The 6,622-nt window shown below is 41.5% G+C and overlaps 1 pseudogene; it reads right to left on the bottom strand.

Annotated features, from left to right (window-relative positions):
* Positions 1-5,399: 5,399 nt before the first annotated feature.
* LOC129674876 (primary cilium assembly protein FAM149B1-like) lies at positions 5,400-6,301 on the bottom strand (annotated as a pseudogene).
* Positions 6,302-6,622: the final 321 nt, after the last annotated feature.

Below are 6,622 nucleotides of genomic sequence, written 5' to 3'. Positions count from 1 at the left end.
CTCTGTGTTCCTCAGGTAATAGGTTGTTGGTAAGAATCATATATATAATGGAAGGTAAGACTTGAGTGAGAATACTGAAATTCTTTACTGAAAATAGAAGGATTAAAGGTATAGGATCCTAGTCTTTTTTTCTACTTGAGAAAGTTCAGTTAATGAGAAGGGAACATGCACCCTAACTAAGCCATCCATGCAGGCCACCTCCCACAAGAGAAGAATTGAGGCTGGTTTATGCTGAGTAGAAAAAGGAGAAGAACGGGGCTTTGCTACAGAGCGAGAGCAAGTAGCAGGGGGGTTAATTGCTGTTGGTGGGGTGAAAGCAGGTGCCAGAGTAGGGCGACTAGGACAGTCTCTTGCTGGGGAGGGGAGTGAGGGTTCTGGACAAGCCAAAGAAGAAGAGGAGGAAGCAGAAGAGTAGGGAGAAGCCAGAGACATAGAAGCCAGAGGTTAAGAAGAAGCTGGAGGCTGAGATTAAGGACAGACAGGCAGAGGTTCATCACCAGGGTCAAAGGTAGAGAACTCTTGAGGTTGAGAGTTTATAGCTAGAAGAAGTTGGGTGGAAGAGCTGGAAGAACAGAGAAAAGGTTTAGAGCAGAGAAGAGAGAAAGTTTGAACATAGGAAACATCCTTCCATTTACCAGATCACTAACAGTAATTGAAAAGATCCTGTAAAATATTGGGATTCAATGTGCCATCAATCAGCCAATTTGAACCATTATCTAAGGAATTAGTAGGCTAAGTTTTATTACAGAAACATACAAGCTTAAAAGCCTATAACTCAAGCTCCATGCATAGGGTTTTTTAATTCTCCAGAAGACATCCCAGTGGGGATGCTGGAGGAATGGAAGAATGGGCATTTCCCATTGGGTAGAGAAGAGTCAGTGAACTGTCAGAGGTGTCCCGAAGGCATGGTTTTGTGCAGTAGACTAGTGTGGTACTGTCTGTTCCAACAGCTCATCAGCTTTGGCCAGAGACCAGGGACACAGTTTCCATAGTAGACATGGTTACCTATCACTAGGTTTTTGTAGATGAGCGAGACGGGGAGGAAGTGAAACCGTGCTGGTAGAGGGAAAATCTCACCCAAGGGAAAAAGAATCCCTGAATGGAGGTCAGCAAAAAGGGTCAACTGTAGCCAGTGAAGACCATTGTTGGGTGTTCCTCCCTATCAAAAGGTGCCGGGAAGTTGCTGGACACTCAATAGTCAATCTTTCCAGACCAAGAGAGACATTTATGCTGGCCAATGAGTGGAACTCACCAATCCAGCTGGTGTTGCATGTAGGAGGTAGCCATCTGCTTGCCGGAAAGTGGGTCATGGGTGGATTTGAAATGAAATAGGTTTCCAGCATCTCCAGCAGCAGCACTGGAACTGGGAGCAGCCACCACTTGAAGTGGCCACTGGAAGAACCCATTCTCTACCAAATGCATCAATATTAGGATTGTGTGGCTGAGTTATATCGGGGTGTAATGTGACCATAATGTGACCATAAATCACACCACATTACTATTTCCACGTGGGAGGTTTTATTAGGGGAATTGGGGGACCCAGAGACAGAGATTGCCTCTGGGCAAGGTGGGAGGGAGGGAGAGAAAGAAACAGAGAGAGAAGGAGGGCTGAGTCCTCTTATAAGTTAACCCAGTGCATGCGCAGGTGTTCCACAGGTGGACTCAGGAAGGCCTGATGTCCCATTTGTCAGGTCCCCTAGGGACTGTCCGTAGAGATGTCTGGTTACAGATCCCAATAGGTATTGTACCTAGTAAATAATTTCCTTCACATATCAAGTTTTAGTGGGGCACAGCAAAAAAACGTTTTAGCTATGAGGCCATCTGAGAAAGCCTTCTGCTTGAGAGCTTAGCAACGTCTGTTATGACAATTTTGGAGATTGATTTTGCCATTTAAAATGTCCACCTTCTGAAATGTGATTTCACTCTGCCTGCCATGAATCATAAAGAGAGGGAGAGAGAAAGCTAACAAAGGAACAAATAGTAGGTCTCCCAAAATTCAACTGAAAAAAATTAAGGGGCTACAGACAATAATAATAATAATAATAATAATAATAATAATAATAATAATAATAATAAATCTGTTCTTACTTTTAAAAGATGTCTTTATCAAAAACTGTTTTCCTTATATCTTCTGAGGCTATGATGTTGTGGTGGTTGGAATGAGATGCCCCCACCATTGCCTCAAATATTTGAATACTTGGTTTCCAGTTGATGGTACTGCTTCAGGCAGCTTGGGATGTGTAGCCTTGCTGGATTAAGTATGCCATTGGGGTCAGGCTTTGAGGTTTCAAAGAGTCCCAAGGTTTCTAGTTTTTTCTGTCTGATTTGGACTTGTAGCTGAAGATGGGGGCTCTCAGCTGCTGCTCCAGGCATCATGCCTTCACAACACCATGATGGATTCTAACTCGCTGGGATCATAGTCAAGAATAAACTTTTTTCCTTTGAATTGTCTTGGTCATGGTGTTTTAGCACAGCAATAGGAAAGTAATTAATTCCAAAGCCAGAAAAGTGCTCTCCATGAACTCACGTGAACATTGACACATATGGAAGCTCCTAATGATTTAGAGGCAAGTGCAGTTATTGCAATGTTCGAAGAATTGTAGGACCAAGTTTTTAACCCATTTCAGACAGAGAGGTGTCCAATTTTAAGGAAAGTGCTTAGGTTAGCTAAGCTGCCTGTGACTTCAGTACCATGCTGATTGCTGTTTATCACAAGAGCAACATTATTGAGAGATTTAAGAACCATAAAAAATAAAATTAGAGTCTATGAATGCAGCTGAGTCATATAGCTGTTGCCTAGAATAGGAGAGGCACTGGACTCCCAAACACTGAAAATCTGTCAGCCACACTTAATGGCATTGTATTCTCAAACACATCTTATTGCTTTTCTCTTCTATTTATTTATTTACTTATTTGGTTTTTTATATTACTTTATTTATTTATTCATTTTACATCCAAATTGTTGCTCACTCCCTCTTATCCTCCCTGTCCCACCCTGCTTCCCTCTTCCCCATCGTCCTTCCTCTATTCCTCATATAAGAGGAGCCCCCACCCAGTCCCACCCCAGCTCAGCAAGTCAAATCAAGACTGAGCTTCTCCTCTTCCCCTGTGGCCTGTCCAGGCCGCCCTGCCAGTGGGTCATGATTGAAAAGCAGACAACAAAGAGCTTATCACTGAATTCATGCCAGATACAGGCCCTGCCCCCCTTATTAGGGTACTCACTTGAAGACTGAGTCTATGGGCTATATCTGAGCAGAGGTTTTAGTTCCTCTCCATGCATGGTCCTTGGTTGGGGTATCAGCCTATGCAGGGCCCCCTTGGCCCGTGTTTTCTGTTCTGTTGGTCGACTTGTGGAACTCCTGTCCCCTCTACATCTTTCTATCTCCCCCTTCTTTCATAAGATTCCCTACATGCTGCCCAAAGTTTGGCTTTGATCACCTCCCGATAGGGAGGATGCACCCTTTCCAGGCCACAGAGGAAGACAATGCAGCCAATCTTAACGAGATCTGATAGGCTAGGGTCAGATGGATAGGGAGGAGTACTTCCCCATCAGTGGACCCTAATTTATCAGGTCTCATCAGGACTGGTTGCTTTGTCCTCCTTTGTGGCCTGGCAAAGATGCTCGCCCCTCAGGAGGGGTAGTCAAAGAGCCCTATGAGTGGACTTGGAAAAAAGCATGGGAAGAGAAGAGGAAGGGAGGATGGGATTGGGAGGGAATGAGTGAGGAGACTACAGTTGGGATACAAAGTGAATAAACTGTAATTAATATAAAAAATAAAAATAAAAAAATTATAAAAATTGTTCTCATTGTAAAATAAAATGTGTTTGTAATTTTTTTCTTCAATTCAAATCCCATTTCCCCAAGCATCAATAATATAAATGCTATTTATAAGTTCAACCCTCAAGATCTTACTTAGCCTAAAATGTTGAGGAAATGCTAATTCTTTGCAGAAAAAATAAAAACAGCAAAATAGTTGAAGAAATACAAATAGCTAAAAGTAAAAAGAAAGCTGAGTAATTATTTAAAATTTTTAATCTTATGTATATGCTTGAAGCTACACATATTTAACTGGGGATGGTGAAGAAATGGGTGGAATTTTTGGTAATGTCAATGCTTGGGAGGAGCTTCCTGATGTTATTGATGGAAATTGCTGTTTGTTCCTGGTACCTTAATTTGAATTTACTGTTAACCTTCTGCTAGTATTCCAGTGTTGGCTTAACAGAAGTCAGTAATTGGCTGGATTCCTTGTTACAGAAGATAAATGGGATGACATAGGTGAACACCTCTTGGGTCTTGCTCAGTGCTACCTCTATTACTAGATACATGGTAACCATTGAATGTACTCATGTGACTACTATCTACAGTAGAAATAGAAAACTGGATCAAACAACATTCCTCAAGAGGTAGTTCATGGACTCTGTTTAACACTGTGAAGTCAGTAGTGACTACTTTTCAGTTTCCATTTACAAAGTCAATACTGAAAGTTTCTTAAAAGGAGTTTCAAAAGTTTCAAAAGGAGGACATTTGGTAACCTCTACTAACCCCACAAAGCAATGAATTTTGGATCATGATAGTCAAACTGTTTTTTTAGTTGATCAATTGCCAATTATTTAATCAGTCAAGGTTACATAATAAGGACTACAGAAACCCAAACAGAGGTATTTTTTCAGAAGATCTTGAAGACTACACTTGACAGGTCTTGTAGGGTGGTGTGGACACATCCTTTCTTCTCCCTATGCTGTTCTATGCATCTCTTATGTGGCTGCTCATGCATATTCTTTGTGGTATTCTTTATAAGCCCGCAAGCCTGAGTTTCTCCCTGAATCCTATGCACCATTCTAGCAAATTAACCAAACCTAAGGAAGGGGTTCCATGAATTTTAATTTTTGGCTAGAAGCACAGGTCACAACTTGAAGCTTTAAGTGTCATGTGAGGTATGAGGTGTGATAGACAGGTTGTGGAATGAACCCTTTAGGATCTAAAGCTATCTTCCAGGTAGTGTGAGAATTGAACCATAGGATACTCCGCTGGTGTGTGAGAATGTATGACAGAAAAATCTATTAAGTATATGTGAGAATTCCCCTACACATTTAGTGTCAGAAGTGTTGTGGTGTGTGTGTGTCTCATATCTAGGTACTGTAGTAATAAAGCATATAATGTTGACTTCTTACAGACAGTCCTGATAGTATAAGCCTGTATTGCCAGTTATTCAAGAGGCTGAAGCAAGAAGATCACAAATTCAAGACTTACCTGTGTAAATCAGTGAAACTTGTCTCAAAATAAAAATAAAAAATAAACAGGTTGTGATGTAACTTGATGGTATTTGCCTAGTATACACAGGGTCTGGATTTGACGAGCACCACACATATACAAAAAGACTGACTGGCTATATAAATCATTAATACTTACTTTTCACATTGGTTTCATGAGAATTCTTACCAGGAGAAAATCTTTCCCAGTGACTAAGTTTCAACTGCTCCATAAAGTCCACAACCTTGCTCCACAGGTTGTCAAGCATATAAGCAAGAACATCCTCTTTCAAGCAGTAAAATGGAACAATGGGAGGGTAATCTAATTTCTGTAGCTGCTTCTGATTTGTTTCCATGAAATCCTTCTTCCATATCCATGTGGTAGAAAGCTAAGAATTCCTCAATTATCTTTCCTTTGGAAAAGATTATACAGTCTCCCTCTTCTTCTCCCATAACACACAAGCCAGAGTGTTTGACAATGGCAGATGCTTTGTTAGAAGATGAAAAATGTAACGTCTTTCCCCTTGTACCAAATATGGTAGAATCTCTTTCTTGAGACAAGGTTGTTTCATGTGAAGCTGACACAGCAGAAGGGGATCTAGGGTACAATCCATAACCTTCACTCGGAGTGATTATCTGCCTACCCAGAATCCTGAGGTGAGGAAAGCTGGACACCCACTGCTGGTGCTCTTTTTGCACACTCTGTGCACGCTCAGCTTCTGCTTATATTGGAGCTCATCGATGGATATGAACATTGCCTGGACTTTCTTGGTGGCATTTTGAACAAGTTCACCATTCCCCAACAGAAGTCGAAGCTGCTCCTGTAGAGGCATAGCTTGGAAAATCAGTACACCAATTCCCAAGGTCAGTTGATGTAAAAGGTGATTCCTTTGACTCACTTTGAGAACTTACAGTCTTTTCAGTGGCTGTTGTTGGTAAAGGAAATGTCATCCATCAGCTCTGGAAAGGGATGATAGTTAAGAGCATGCTTTGTTAGTCCTTTCAGCTCCACACTCTGTGGCACTGCCTTCCAACTGTGTCTGGAGATCATCCTCCTGTTTTCTCTTCCGCAAGGCAGGGCAGGGTGCATGGGGCCTGGTCCACCTGCTTGCTCTGGCCCAATCCCTTCCTTATGTTCAAACTTATATCACTTCTATATTCAATATAGACTAGCTGTGTGTGTGTACATGCGTGTGTTCATGTGTATATGTGTGTGTGTGCGTTTGTTTGGTTTGTGAAGTTTTGATGCTAGAGATTACAGCCAGGGCCTCATACACACTAAACAGACACTGAACTATAACATAGCTCCAAAGCTTAGTGTTTCAGTCATTACATAAGTTTAACTTGCTTTTACTTAGTTATATATTGTTTC

This window comes from Psammomys obesus, unplaced genomic scaffold, assembly GCF_907164565.1.
Source record: "Psammomys obesus unplaced genomic scaffold, mPsaObe1.curated_primary_1811, whole genome shotgun sequence".
Taxonomy (NCBI): Eukaryota; Metazoa; Chordata; class Mammalia; order Rodentia; family Muridae; genus Psammomys; species Psammomys obesus.
The sequence above is the reverse complement of the archived record's forward strand: the minus strand, read 5'-3'. Positions and strand labels throughout refer to the sequence as shown.